The sequence below is a fragment of the Rhinolophus sinicus genome, linkage group LG03 (assembly GCF_036562045.2).
Source record: "Rhinolophus sinicus isolate RSC01 linkage group LG03, ASM3656204v1, whole genome shotgun sequence".
Lineage (NCBI taxonomy): Eukaryota > Metazoa > Chordata > Mammalia > Chiroptera > Rhinolophidae > Rhinolophus > Rhinolophus sinicus.
The window spans coordinates 58449786-58464557 of NC_133753.1; the positions used below are offsets into that span (position 1 = coordinate 58449786).

Sequence of the window (14772 nt, forward strand, 5' to 3'; positions counted from 1 at the left end):
AGTCCTTGGGAAGTAATTAGAGTTAGATGAGTTCATGAGGGTGGGGTGCCCATGATGTGATTTGCGGCTTTACAAAAAGAGGAAGAGCGCGAGATGACTGGCTCTCTGCTATGTAAGGAAACAGAGGAGACCGCTGTCTGCAAACCAGGAAGATGTCCCTTGCCAGGAACTGAATCAGCCAGCACTTTATCTTGGACTCTTCCCAGCCTCCAGAACTGTGAGAAATAAATGTCTGTTGTTTAAGCCACCCAGTCAGTGGCATTTTGTTGTGGCAGAGTGAACAGATTAATACAATGTGACATTGTGTTGCGATAGGTTTTCAGGTGGGGACAAGAAGGGCTAATGCTGTACACACACACACACACACACACACACACACACACACGTCTGTAAATTCTGTTGGAACAATATCTTTTCCTTCTCAGTTTCCCATGCAGTGCCAAGCAGTGCTGTGCATATGAGAAGCTCTGCTCCTAACCTGCTTGTTTTTGGTATTCCTGGACATTTGTGTCCCTCTTCCCCCAATTCCAATAGACCTGTCATGACCTCCAGTGGGTCTCCCAGTGAGGTGCTTGTGTCCCAGAGACTATGCAAGGAAATCCATTAGGATTGGGGAAGAGAATAAAATTAAACACAAAATCAAAAAACCCCGCACAATTATATGCATACACACACACAAATTCATCCTTCAACATTTTATATTTTTGTATGTTTTATAATAGACATGCAAAGTAGAATTGGCATATAATAGAAATTGCTTGGCAATTGCAGTATTAGAATTTAAATATCCTTTGAGAGGATCTAGTTCAGTATTTCCATACCTGGAAAAACTTCAAGGAGCCTGTCACTTTAGAAATACAGATTTCTAGGTCCCATCTCAGACCTACTGAATCAGCATGGGGTACATGTCAGGGAAAGGAATCTGAAGTTTAACAAGCTACTTAGTTCATCCTGAAGTAACACACCCATGGCTCTGCTGTACATTGAGATCTAAACCCCTTATTTTCTTGAAGAGGAAAGTGACTTTTGAAGAAGTGAAATGACTTGCCAGGGACACAGCCAATTAGTAGCAAAGCCTAGACCAGGACCCACATCTTCTGTCTTCTAATCCCATGTTTGTTCCATTCCACATAAAATGTGGTTGATTTTTAAGCTATGGGCATAGTTTTCTAGTTTCCCAGACTCCCTTCTCCCATTCTATCACTTTGGACACTTCCCAGGGGTTTATTATCTGTGGAAAGATATCCAGGGTGATGTCATTAATATTGTTGCTAGCCGAATCATGCAGAAGTTGAGAAAGTTCAAGCTGCAGCATGTGATGTTATACAAATGGCTTGATTTCCAGATGGAACTCACAGGGGGCAAATTGTAAGCTTACTAAGTCATGTCGATTGTGATTGAAAAATATAAAAGCATGTGAGCTTTTGTAGATGTAAGAAACGCAAATGCAAGACCTCTAACCTATTGTTGGCATAGGGAGTGGATGCATGGTGGTCCTAATAATCAAAATAGAGAACGTAGGGGAAGGAACAGGTTTAGGGAATTTGCTGATATATTAATCATGTATTTTTGTGGAACAAATTCCCTCAAAATTGAGTGGCTTCAAACCCCACACATTTATTACCTCACAGTGTTGGTGGGTAACCAATTGGGCATTGTTCAGTGAGGTGCCTTGGGCTCAGCATCTCTCACAGATACTGTCAAGGTGTTGGCTTCAGCAGTCCCAGCTGAAGACTTCCAAGATTACCCACGTGGTTGTTAGTGGAATTTAGTTCACGCAAGGCTGTTAGATCCTCACTGGTTGTCGGCCTGAGGCCTCTCTCAGTTCATTGCCACAGGTCCTTTCCATAGGGCAGCTCAGAACATGGCAGCTGGCTTCCAACAGTGTGAGCAAGCAGGAGAAGAAGAAAGGGCAAGCAGAAGGAAATCTAGTTTTTTTGTAATGTGACATCAGAAGTGATATCCCACCACCAATGCCAGACTCTACCTGTTAGAAGTGAGTCATTAGGTCCAGCCCATATGCAAGGGGAGGGGATTGCCCCAGGGTGTGAGTTCTAAGAGGTGGGGACATTGATCATTGGGGACCATCTTGGAGGCTGCCAACCGTGGCAGGACTAGGTGGAGGAGACACCCAGCAGGAACTTGGACATCTGCATTTGAAGCTCTGGGGAGATATGTGAGCTAGAGATACAAATCTGGGAGTTAGTAGCAGTTTATAAGCAGGAGATTATTAGCCAGAAAGAACAGTGTTTAAGGTATCCACTAATTACTAGTACCCATTAATTACTTAGGGAAAATTCAGATTGAAAGTGAAAACAAAAACATGTAGAAAAAGATGTACCAAAACTACTTATCACACCTAACCTGATTAAGACTTTCAGATTGGCCATGAAAAATATGGGTTAGGAAAAGTAAAAAAAAGAAAAATGAAAAATTTGGGTTAGGGCATGTGGTATCTTCCGGTATGATTTGAATATTATTAAGATTCTGAGAAAAAGTTCATTCTCCACAAAAATTCCTTAAAATAGGTGACTCATTAAAACCTGGGAAGTCTTCTCATGAAGAAAAATAAAAATTCTCAGTTCATCCTCCATCGGTTTTAAAGTATATATCTGATGGATCTCAGTGTTTCCAACAAGTTGTGGGTGATGTGTTATAAATATTCATATAATATGATTAATCCTAGTCATTTAAAGGCCTAGTCCCACAGGCCTACAATACCCCTCCCCTTCATAAACACCCAGCCCAGGGCGTGTCCCAGAAACCTCGGAGAGCTAGAAGTATCTCATAGTGCAGGATGGTGAAATACCTCATATGTGTCCATTGGCCCATGACATTTCCTCCCTCTGTGCCTTTGCCTCATGCTCATCGCTTCCGCCTGGAATGTTCTCCCCAGACTGTTTTATGCAGCCAAATCCTACCCTCCCTTCAAGGTTCTGCTCAAATTCCATTTCTTTCATTAAGTTTTCCTAACTGGACCAGCCCATCCCACCTCTCTCCTCTCTGGACTCCTGTCTCGGTGCCACCCATTTTGGAGACTAATCTTCAGCCATTTTCTGTGCTTGCCTTTGTCTTACTCATCAGGGGTTGGCAAACTACAGTCCCTGGGGCAAATTTGACCCCACTGCCCGTTTTTATACAGCCTGCAGTCTAAGATTGGTTATTACATTTTTAAATTGTTGGAAAAACTCAAAAGAAGAATAATGTTTGTTACATATGGAAATTACAGGAAATTCAAATCCAATGTCCATAAATAAAGTTTTATTTTGTCAATAAAACACTCATGGAAATGTTTTTTTATTTTATTTTGCCTTTAGGCCCACAAATCCTAAAATATTTACTATTTGTCACTTCATAGAAAGTTTGTGGGCTCCTGCTACATGCACTTTCTCCTTCCTCAGAGTGTGTAACCCTTCCTTTCAGGAGGACACAATACTGACAGATTCTGGTAGCTTCTGCAGGGTCTACCATATTCTGGAGCACAGAGTGGTTTTTGGTAAGTACTACTGAAGGGAGCTGAGAGAGAATGTGTTTTTAATTTGTGATGGATACAATGTTACGTCCTTTCTTGCTGTCCAGGCCTTTTCTTTATTCCCCTCTGCTGTTGGGCTGGTATCTGTTATGTCTGGTAGAAAAAAATGATGGGGAATACTAGGGTGGGTCTCAGAACTCATGGAAAACACAAATGAAATGAAGTCTGGGAACCAGATCTTTTGTTTTGGGTGGAGAGAAACTGTTTGCTTTGGGGGATTGAGGTAATGAAAGTTATTTCAATAACATAATTTAACAGTTGTACATGCTTTCTGCCAGAACGGCTAGGCAAACCTCACCCAGAGACCCCATCTGCAAAATGCAAAGGTTAAACACTGAAGTGCTAGCAAATTCTCCTCCCTGTTCAGAAGAACACAAAACTGTATATACACCTTGATTACAGTACGTAAGATGCACTATATAGACAAAGACAAGGGGAGAAACAGAAAAAATACAAACGGTTGTGTTAGAGTGGTAGGATTATGGGAAAATACTTTAAAGAACCTTTTTTAAAGTAGCTAAACTATTTCTATGATAAGTAAAGCTTCTGAAAAAGATGAAAATGAAAAAAATTCTTCTTCTTTTGCCTGTATAAATTTTTCCTTTTTTTCTTTTTCACCTGTCCGCTTCACAAAACCAGAATTTTACATCAAAGTAGGAATTTCTTAGGATTTTAAGTGTAAATACAGACAAAAACATGTACAAATTTTCTCTAAAAGAAATATCTACTTATGTCATTTTAAACTACTTTTCTTTTTTTTAATTACACATATAAGTGAAATCATACGGTATTTGTCTTTCTCTGACTTATGTCATTTAGCATAATACCCTCTAGGTCCATCCATGCTGTTGCAAATGGCAGATTTCATTTTTTTATTGCTGAATAATATTCCATTGTGTGTTTATAGATAATACATACATATACACACATATATACACATACACATATATATGCCTATATATACACCACATCTTCTTTATCCATTCATCTACTGATAGACATCTAGGGTGCTTCCATATCTTGGCTATTATTTGTAATGCTGCAATGAACATATCTTTTCAAATCAGTGTTTTTGTTTTCTTTGGATAACACCCAGAAGTGGAATTGTTGGGTCGTATGGCAGCTCTATTTTTACTTTTTCAAGGAATTTTCATACTGTTTTCCATAGTGATTGCACTAATTTACAATCCCACCAACAGTGTACAAGGATTCCCTTTTTTCCACATCCTCACTGGCACTTATTTGTTGATTTATTGATGATAGCTACTCTGACAGGTGTGAGGTGCTATCTCATTGTGGTTTTGATTTGCATTTCCCTGATGATTAATGATGTTGAACATCTTTTCATATGTCTATAGGTCATCTGAATATCCTCTTTGGAGAAATCTATTCAGGTGTTCTGCCCATTTTTTAATTGGGTTGTTTGGGGGTTTTTTTTTTGTTTGATATTAAATTGTAGGAGTTCCTTGTATATTTTGGATATTAACCCCTTATCAGATGTATAATTTGTGAATATCTTCTCCCATTCGGTAGGTTGTCTAAACTGTTCTTCCCCAAACCTGAAACTCTCTAAAACTGTAAAATGGGAAGAACATTACTAATCTCTCACTTAACACAGAGCCTGTAAATCCAAGGCTCAATAAAAGGTAGCTGTCACTGTATGGCCCTCTTCCAATGCCCTAGAACCTTGTGATTCTTACAGGGGACAATGGCATCTCTCAAGGTTGAAGCCTCAGCTTCTGACACAGTGTCTGGCTTAGAGTGCCTGGCTTTCCATTGAAACTGGCTAAATGAATAAACAAACTAAACAATAACTAAACAAACTAAACAATAACTAAACAAAAGAAATGGGACCATACATAGAGGTATTCCGCTAGAAATCAGACAGCTTAGTTCTATCTTCAGTTCTTTTTTTAAAAATTAAATTTATTGGAGTGACATTGGTTATAAAATTACATAGGTTTCAAGTGTACAATTCTGTAATACATCATCTATATATCACATTGTGTGCTCACCATCCAGAGTTCTCCTTCCATACCATATATTTGAGCCCCTTTACCCTCTTCTACCTTCCCCCCTTCTTCCTTACCCTCTGGTAACCACTAAACTTGTTATCTGTGTCTATGAGTTTTCATTTCTTTGTTTGTCTTTTTCCTTTGTTGCTTTCAGTTTTATATCCCACATATGGGTGAAGTCATATGGTTCTTGACTTTTTCTCTCTGACTTATTTTGCTTAGCATAATAATTTCAAGATCCATCATGTTGTTGCAAATGAGTATTTCATCTTTTCTTATGAACGAGTAATATTCCATTGTGTATATATACCACATCTTCTTTATCCAATCATCGATCGAAGGACACTTTGGTTATTTCCATGTCTCGGTCACCATAAATAACACTGCAATGAACATTGGGGTACATATATCTTTACAGATAATGTTTTCAGATTTTGGGGGTAGATACCCAGGAGAGGGATTGCTAGGTCATATGGTAATTCTATTTTTAATTTTTTGAGGAACTTCCATACTATTTTCCAAGCGGCTATACAAATTTACATTCCAACCAGCAGTGTATGAGGGTTCCTTTTTCTCCACAGCCTCTCCAACACTTGTTATTGTCTTGTTGATGATAGCCATTCTAACTGGGGTGAGGTGATATCTCATTGTGGTTTTGATTTACATTTCTTTAATAGCTAGTGAAGTTGAGCATTTTTTCCTATATCTATCGGTCATTTGTATGTCTTTTTGGGAGAAATGTCTATTTAGATCCTCTGCCCATTTTTTAATAGGATTGTTTGCTTTTTTGTTGTTGTTGAGTTGTATGAGTACTTTATACATTTTGGATATTGGCTTCTATCAGAGGTGTTGTTTGCAAATATCTTCTCCCATTTAGTTGGTTGCTTGTTTTGTTTTTGTTTTTTTTTAATTGAAGTTTATTGGGGGTGACAATTGTTAGTAAAGTTACATAGATTTCAGGTGTACAGTTCTGTATTACATCATCTATAAATCCCATTGTGTGTTTACCACCCAGAGTCAGTTCTCCTTCCATCACCATATATTTAATCCCCTTTACCCTCATCTACCACCCCCCACCCCCCTTATCCTCTGGTAACCACTAAACTATTGTCTGTGTCTATGAGTTTTTGTTCTTTCAGTTGTTTGTCTTGACCTTTTGTTGTTTTCAGTTTTATATACCACATGTCAGTGAAATCATATGGTTCTCTACTTTTTCTGTCTGCTTATTTCACTTAGCATTATAATCTCAAGATCCATCCATGTTGTCACAAATGGTCCTATTTCATCTTTTCTTACCACCGAATAGTATTCCATTGTGTATATATACCACAACTTCTTTATCCATTCATCTATCAAAGGACATTTTGGTTGTTTCCATGTCTTGGCCACCGTAAATAAAGCTGCAATGAACATTGGAGCACACGTGTCCTTATGGGTAAATGTTTTTTCAGATTTTTTGGGTAGATACCCAGGAGAGGGATTGCTGGCTCATACAGTAATTCTATTCATAATTTTTTGAGGAATCTCCAGACTGCCTTCCATAGCGGCTGCACCAGTCTGCATTCCCACCAACAGTGTATGAGGGTTTCTTTTTCTCCACCGCCTCTCCCACACTTGCTACTATTTGTACTATTGATGATAGCCATTCTAACTGGGGTGAAGTGATATATCATTGTGGTTTTATCTGCATTTCTCTGATGATTAGTGATGTTGAGCATTTTTTCATATGTCTATTTGCCATTTGTATGTCTTTGGAGAAATGTCTCTTCAGGGCCTCTGCCCATTTCTCAATTGGGTTTTTTTTTAAATTTAATTTTATTTTTTATGTTGTTGAGTTTCATGAGTTCCTTGTATATTTTGGATATTAGCCCCTTATCAGAGACACTGTTTGCAAAAATCTTCTCCCATTCAGTTGGTTGCCTCTTTATTTTGTTGATGGTTTCTTTTGCTGTGCAGAAGCTTTTAAGTTTGATATAGTCCCATTCGTTTATTTTAGCTTTTACTTCCCTTGCCTTTGGAGTCAAATTCATAAAATGCTCTTTGAACCCAAGGTCCATAAGTTTAGTACCTATGTTTTCTTCTGTGCAGTTTATTGTTTAAGGTCTTATGCTTAAGTCTTTGATCCATTTTGAATTAATTTTGATACATGGGGACAGATAGCAGTCCAGTTTCATTCTTTTGCACGTGGCTTTCCAATTCTCCCAGCACTATTTACTGAAGAGGCTGTCTTTTCTCCATTGTATGTTTTTTGTTTCTTTGTCAAAAATTATCTGTCCATATTTATGTGGTTTTATTTCTGAGTTCTCAATTCTATTCCATTAGTCTACATGTCTGTTTTTCTGCCAATACTATGCTGTTTTGATTATTGTAGCCCTGTAGTAGAAGCTAAAGCCAGGGAGTGTGATATCTCCAGAATTGTCCTTTTTTCTTAAGATTGCTTTGGCTATTCAGGGTCTTTTGTGGTTCCAAACAAATCTGGTGATTTTTTGTTCTATTTTTTTAAAAAAATGTCATTGGGATTTTAATGGGGATTGCATTAAATCTTATATTGCTTTGGGTAATATGGCCATTTTAATTATGTTGATTCTTCCAATCCAAGAGCACGGAATGTCTTTCCATTTCTTTGTGTCTTCTTCAATTTCTTTTAAAAATGTCTTATAGTTTTCAGCATATAGGTCTCTCACATCCTTGGTTAAGTTTATTCCTAGGTATTTTATTCTTTTTGCTGCAATTGCAAAAGGAACTGTTTTTTATTTTCTTTTTCTGAGATTTCATTGTTAATATATAGGAATGCAATGGACTTTTGTGCGTTGATTTTGTAGCCAGCAACTTTACTGTATTTGTTGATTGTTTCTAATAGCTTTTTGGTGGAGTCTTTAGGGTTTTCTATATATAGCATCATGTCATCTGCAAAAAGTGACAATTTAACTTCTTCATTCCCAATTTGGATGCCTTTTATTTCTTTCTTTTGTCTGATTGCTCTGGTGAGGACTTCCAACACTATGTTGAAAAGCAGAGGTTATAGGGGACAGCCCTGTCATGTTCCTGAACATAGAGCAAAGGGCTTCAGTTTTTCTCCATTAATTATGAGATTAACTGAGGGCTTGTCATATATGGCCTTTATTATGTTAAGGTATTTTCCTTCTACACCTATTTTAGTAAGTGTTTTAATCATAAATGGATGTTGTATCTTGTCAAATGCTTTTTCTGCATCAGTTGATGCAATCATATGATTTTTGTCCTTTATTTTGTTTATGTAATGTATCACATTGATGGATTTGCGGATGTTGAACCATCCTTGTGCCCCTGAGATGAACCCCATTTTGTCGTGATGAATAATCTTTTTAATGCATTGTTGCATTCGATTTGCTCGAATTTTGTTTAGGATTTTTGCATCTGTATTCATCAGAGATATTGGTGTGTAGTTCTCTCTTTTCGTGTTGTCCTTACCAGGTTTTGTTATCAGGGTAATGTTGGCCTCATAAAATGAGTTAGGGAGTATTGTCTCTTCTCCAATATTTTTGAAGAGTTTGAGAAGTATTGGTGTTAGATCCTCTTGGAAGGTTTGGTAGAATTCACTAGTGAAGCCATCTGGTCCCGGACTTTTGCTTTTGGGAAGGTTTTGGATGACTGATTCAATTTCGTTACTGGTGATCAGTCTGTTTAGATTTTCCAACTCTTCATGGTTCAACCTAGGAAGGCTATATGTTTCTAAGGACTTGTCCATTTCTTCTAGGTTATGCCTGTTTTATTTGTTGATGGTTTCTTTTGCTGTGCAGAAGGTTTTTAGTTTGATATAGTTCCATTCATTTATTTTTGCTTTTACTTCCTTTGCCTTTGAGTTCAAATTCATAAAATCCTCTTTGAACTCAAGGTCCTTAAGTTTAGTACCTATGTTTTATTCTATGCAGTTTATTGTTTCAGGCCTTATGTTTCGGTCTTTGATTCATTTTGAATTAATTTTGGTATATAGTGACAAATAATTTTGGTATATGGCGGTCTAGTTTCATCTTTTGCACATAGCTTTCCAATTCTCCCAGCACCTTTAATTGAAAAGGCTTTCTTTTCTCCATTGTATGTTTTTGGCTCCTGCATCGAAAATTATCTGCCCATAAACAGAGGGTGCCAAACAAATGTATACACATTTTAAGAAAGGAAAAAACTATATTAAAGTTGTAATACTCAATATATGTCAATAACAAAAGTCATGCTTGACTTCTGCAATTATAAGAGGTGCTCAAAATAGTTACCATCAGCATAATTTTAACACAGTTTTTTTTCCTTTCTTAAAATGTGTATACGTTTGTTTGGCACCCTTGTATATAGGTTTATTTCTGGGTTTTCAATTCTATTCCATTGGTCTGTGTGTCTCTTTTTGTGCCAATACCATGCTGTTTTGATTATTGTTGCTTTGTCATACAAATTGAAGTCAGGGAGTGTAATACCTCCAGCCTTATTATTTTTCTTAGGATTCCTTTGGCTATTCAGGGTATTTTGTGATTCCATACAAATCTGATGATTTTTTTGTTCTATTTCTTGAAAAAAAAAGTGCTTTTGGGAAGGAAATACCCACTTCTTGATGGAAGATGATAGGAAATATTGTGGCCATATTTTTAATCTACCATAAAGTTGTGGTGAGGATTAAATGAGATTATGTATGTGAAGGTACTATTTTTCTGATATAAGAAGGTATGATTTCTGATAGCTGTTATATATGCATTATGTTTTTGTAACTGCAAAATTTTACAACACTCACTAAGAGTCAAAGCTAATTTGATGATATAACAGCTGATTGTATCATGAATGATCTATTTGCTACCATCAATGGAGGGAATTGGGGCTACATGAGAGTCTAGTTAACTCATTACTTGAAGTAATGCTTTAGTTTTCAATGAAAGACCTAGAATCTGATTTCAGAGTATACTTCTTATGTCCTTAGAAATGCTTTATCTCAGTAAACTCTAAACATCCTCAGAAGTTCTTGAGGTAATGTCGTGGACATCTGGACATTTTTGTGTGTGTGTGTCTGACAAGCAACCATGCTTCCAATTTTTGGTAATACGGTTTTGGTCATCCTTTATGGAGTAATCCCTTTTCCACAGCATGTATTCTTGTTGGGACCATCCTCAAGATACTCCATCATCCAGGATTGTGGGCAGGTTCTTTAAGCTAGCAAGGCCAATTGGACCCTAGCCTTTGAATTTGAACCCTAAGAGGAGTGGACGAAGGACTGAAATGTTTGGAATTGATTCACCCAAGTAGTATCACCCTGAAGAGAGTCTCCATTTATTTCTACTCCTTCTGACCAGAACTACACTATTCTACATTTTATCCCCAAATCAGGTTCAATGAGCCATCTCATAACCTGGTAATAATTTTTTTTTTTTTCACTTAAATAGTCCAGAGTTAGTTTTCTTGCTTGTAGACAGAGAACGCTTGCTGACAGATATTTATTCAGGAGATATAAAGTGGTGAGAGTGGTCCTGAAGCTAAAATAACAGACGATTCCAACTGATCAAGCCACAACCAATGAACTAGTTATCTTTTGTAACAGTTTTCAGGACACTGTACTAGCTTCCTTGAATATGGAATGCAACCGTATCCTTAAGGATCCAGCTAAGGGAGAACAAGTACGATGACTACAGAAATATGAGTTCACTGTAACAATACAATAAATATCCCAATTGTCAGTGCTTAAGAGTGCTTGGCACATACCGTGTTTCTCCAAAAATAAGACCTAGCTGGACAATCAGCTCTAATGCATCATTTGGAGCAAAAATTAATATAAGACCCAGTATTATATTACATTACATTATACCCAGTTTTATATTACATTAAAACGAGAATGGGTCTTATATTAATTTTTGCTCCAAAAGATGCATTAGAGCTGTTGTCCAGCTAGGTCTTATTTTCGGGGAAACATGGTAGATAATGGGAATATTTCTTACATATTTAAAAATGCATTTCCCTTTCAGTAATCAGGTTTTTTTTTCCCTTTCCCTGCGGATCTTCCATTATTATGGGTAACGATCATAAGACTTATTGCCCAAAGAAGGGAGCATATGGCTTAGAGCTCCCACTCCATATGAAAGAGGGTGCAGAAAATCTTTCCTCCACTACAGGAGGGGGCCAAGGAAACCAGAGGAGAAAAAGGGAGCAAAGGCCAGAAGCAAGCATTCAATCTAGATCTCTCCCATTGAGGTGAAACCCTGGAAGATAGTTTAGGGTTGAGTTAAGGGTCATAGAAATGTCCAGAAATGTTGGAATGAGGGATTTGCAAGGTACCTGGGTGTGCTCTTTGCTTCACGGGCACAAGCCTTAGAAAAGCCCTGCATTCAGTTGCTGCTGTCCAACATGTCACTGAGTGGAAGAGTCTAAGAGAGAGTACAGAGTGTCTCATATGCTGCTGGAGTGTAGGGAAAGCAGGCAGCTTCCAGATTCCCCAGAAGGTGCAGAACAGTCCATAAAACTGGTGGACAGGACAAAACCTTCCTGAATCTCCAACAGGCCTTCTCCTGAGCCATGGTCCCTCTGCTCACACCCTTTCCCTAATCTGAAAAACCCCCTTACCTCTCCTTGCCTGATTTAAAAATGCTGCAATCAAGGATCCACTCCAGATTATTTAAACCCACTGGTTGGGTCCTGGGGTCAGATTTTTTTGTTTGTTTTTTAAACTCCCAGGTCATTCTACTGTACACCCAGGTTTAAGAATTGCTAACCTAAGTGGAGTCTAGCCATGTGCTTGGAATTAAGTTAAACAATACTTCCTCAGGGAAGCCTTCCCTGATCAGCCTCAATCTAGGTCAAGCCCCTGTCCCCCGTACCCCCCGTTTGTATATCCTCTAAGCAAACATCCAGTACTTCTTCCTCTTGGCATTTCACAACTGGGTCATTATTTGTTTAAGTCTGTGTTTCCCTGCCTGGGGAGAAACATTTCTGCCTTGCTCACCAAGGATGGATCAAACACGCACCTATTGGTATGTAGCTAGTACTCAGTAAATAAGTTCTTGAATGAACGATCACCTTTACTCTACCAAGGGTATGTGATAAGGCTCCAACTTATGAATCTGCTAAGAGAATTTGCACAGGTGGGACCTTAAACTAGACCACATACTCATAGAACTATGATTTTTAATGGGCTCATAGTTTTGACAATTTCATTGTTTTCTTCTTCAAGTTCCCCGGTCATAACAGTTCAGCAAGCTCATCATCACCATTATAAATAACCCTGTGTGGTAAACATTGTTATTCCCATCTTGCAATTGCAAAGAAGTTAAATAATTGCCTAAGGCCCTATATCCTCTTATTTGGGCACAAACAATTGCAAATAAGGAAACCCCCCTTCAACTGGATTTGTTTGTGTAGCTTGACAGTTGGTGGCTGATACACGGGGATTTTCTGGGGGTCTCCAGTTCCAACGGCCAGGGCCCAGAGTGAGATTTCCTGCTCTCCTAAACCATTATCGGGTGCAGGCAACACCCAGCCTTATCAATATAAGAATGCCATAAATACTATATTCGCCCAAGTCACTGTGCTTTGCTTGTCCTGGCTGGCAGGTGTGTGTGTGTGTGTGTGTGTGTGTGTGTGTGTGTGTGTGTGTGTGTCTCGCTCTTGGAGGAGGTGAAATAGGGTCGTCTAGGAGAAGAAGCTCAGTCTTGGCTGTGGGCTGGGCAAGAGGACCCTTCACTGGCCCCATCTCAAACCCCAGGTTCCAATATACACAGGCCTCTGGGTCGGAATCGTACTCAGACTCTTGGTGCATCCTGAATCCAACCTGAGTGGCTTGAACCGAGCCTCAGAAGAGCTGCGTCTGGAGTGGGCTCTCGATGCCCTGGCAGCAAGCGGCAGCGGCGGAGTCCCTTCCCCCGCCCGCACATCAGCCTTTGCCGCGGCCCTGGCCCGCGACGCTCCCAGCCCCAACCTCCCCTCCTCCGGCCTCCGCTCCGTGCCGGGCGAGAGAGGCGCAATGAGGAGGCGCGGGCAGCGAGGACCCGTCTCCTGTCGCGCCGGGGCCTCCAGGGCCGCCGTCTCCTGCGCGCGTTCTTGGTGCAGGTGGCACAGCTTTCCGCACTTCCCGGGCTTCACAGATCACCGGAGAGGCTAATCTTGGGTCTTGCTCTCCCAGTCGCAGATCTGGCTAAACCGCTACTTCACTTCTTCGCATTCCTCCAACTCCTCACCCCAAAACGAACACTCCCAGGCCAGGCAGGACCCGACCACCTCTGCTTCCTACCACTGCGCTAATCCTGCGAGCGAGGGAGGCCCCTGCGCCGAGGCGGTGGCTGGCAAAGGGGAGTGGAAAGGGAGGATGGATGGGGCCGAGGGGTGGGGTGGTGATGAGGGGGATGTAGGAGGGGGTGTCATTTTCTTTTTCTTTCTTTTTTTAAAAAAAGTATTTCTCTCGCGAGAAACCGCTGCTCAGACGATACTTGAAGAGGTGGGGAAGGAGGGGGCGCGGGAGCCGCGGCAGAGACTGTGGGTGCCACGGACGGACAGGCAGCCACAGCTGGAACAACTGCGGGCGGAGCGGGGCAGTGGCTGCCGCGGCCGGGACCAAGGGATAGCCACCGCCGCCTCGGGAGCGGAGCCGCCGCTTTTCCAGTGGGTGCAGCCGGGGTCCCGACAGGGGTCGGGCGGCCACCGGGGCTGGAGCTCCAGCCACGAAGGCTTTTGCGTTTGCGCCGCGCTGAGGGCAGGGGCAGGGACGGGGGTGAGGGGCTGTCCCGGAACGTCCACAGCTGGCGCTGGCCCTCCCCTGCCTGACAGCTTCCTGGCCTGGGGCTCCCGGTGCAGGGCTCCGCGTCAGATGCTCGGGGGGCGGTGGCAGCTCCCGGAGCCGGCCGGGGACGGCGCGGCGGGCTTCCAGCCCCGCGGCTTGGCTGAGGGGACAGGCTAGGGAACTGGGGTGTTCAGAGCGCGCATCGCGCGCAATTTGTGCCTTTAAAAAATAAACCCAGGGAGCTTGCCCCGGGGCTTAGGACCGCTGCAGACATGGGTACTTTGCGGCGCGCTTTGCAGGCAGCGTCCGGGAGGCCGTGGGGTTGGCTGGAGCCGCTGCCGCCGGGGGCCTGGGCTTTTCAGCCAGCTGTGGACCAAACGGTCTTCACTTACCCACAGTAACTGCGCCACACGCAGGCGGCGCACGGGCTGGCTCGGCAATGGGGACCGCAAAGCTTCAGCATCCCGATGCCCTGAATGTCTCCCTCGCCTCGGCGATTTGTCTGT

At 41.1% G+C, this 14772-nt stretch overlaps 1 protein-coding gene and 1 long non-coding RNA gene across 3 annotated transcripts in view; one reads left to right on the plus strand and one right to left on the minus strand.

Annotated features, from left to right (window-relative positions):
* Window positions 1-680: 680 nt before the first annotated feature.
* On the minus strand, window positions 681-14768 carry LOC141570589 (uncharacterized). The gene is made up of 2 exons (XR_012494756.1): window positions 14659-14768; window positions 681-1871 (listed from the first exon to the last, which is right to left on the minus strand). It is a non-coding gene; the product is annotated as an uncharacterized LOC141570589 (long non-coding RNA).
* FBN1 (fibrillin 1) overlaps window positions 13166-14772 on the plus strand; it is a 233403-nt gene continuing 231796 nt past the window's right edge. Inside the window, exon 1 of one of the 2 annotated variants that reach the window (XR_012494755.1) lies at window positions 13166-14148. The gene's annotated coding sequence lies outside the window, so the exon portion shown is untranslated. The remainder of the gene's footprint in view (window positions 14149-14772) is intronic. The other variant, XM_019730687.2, reaches the window with a different exon arrangement.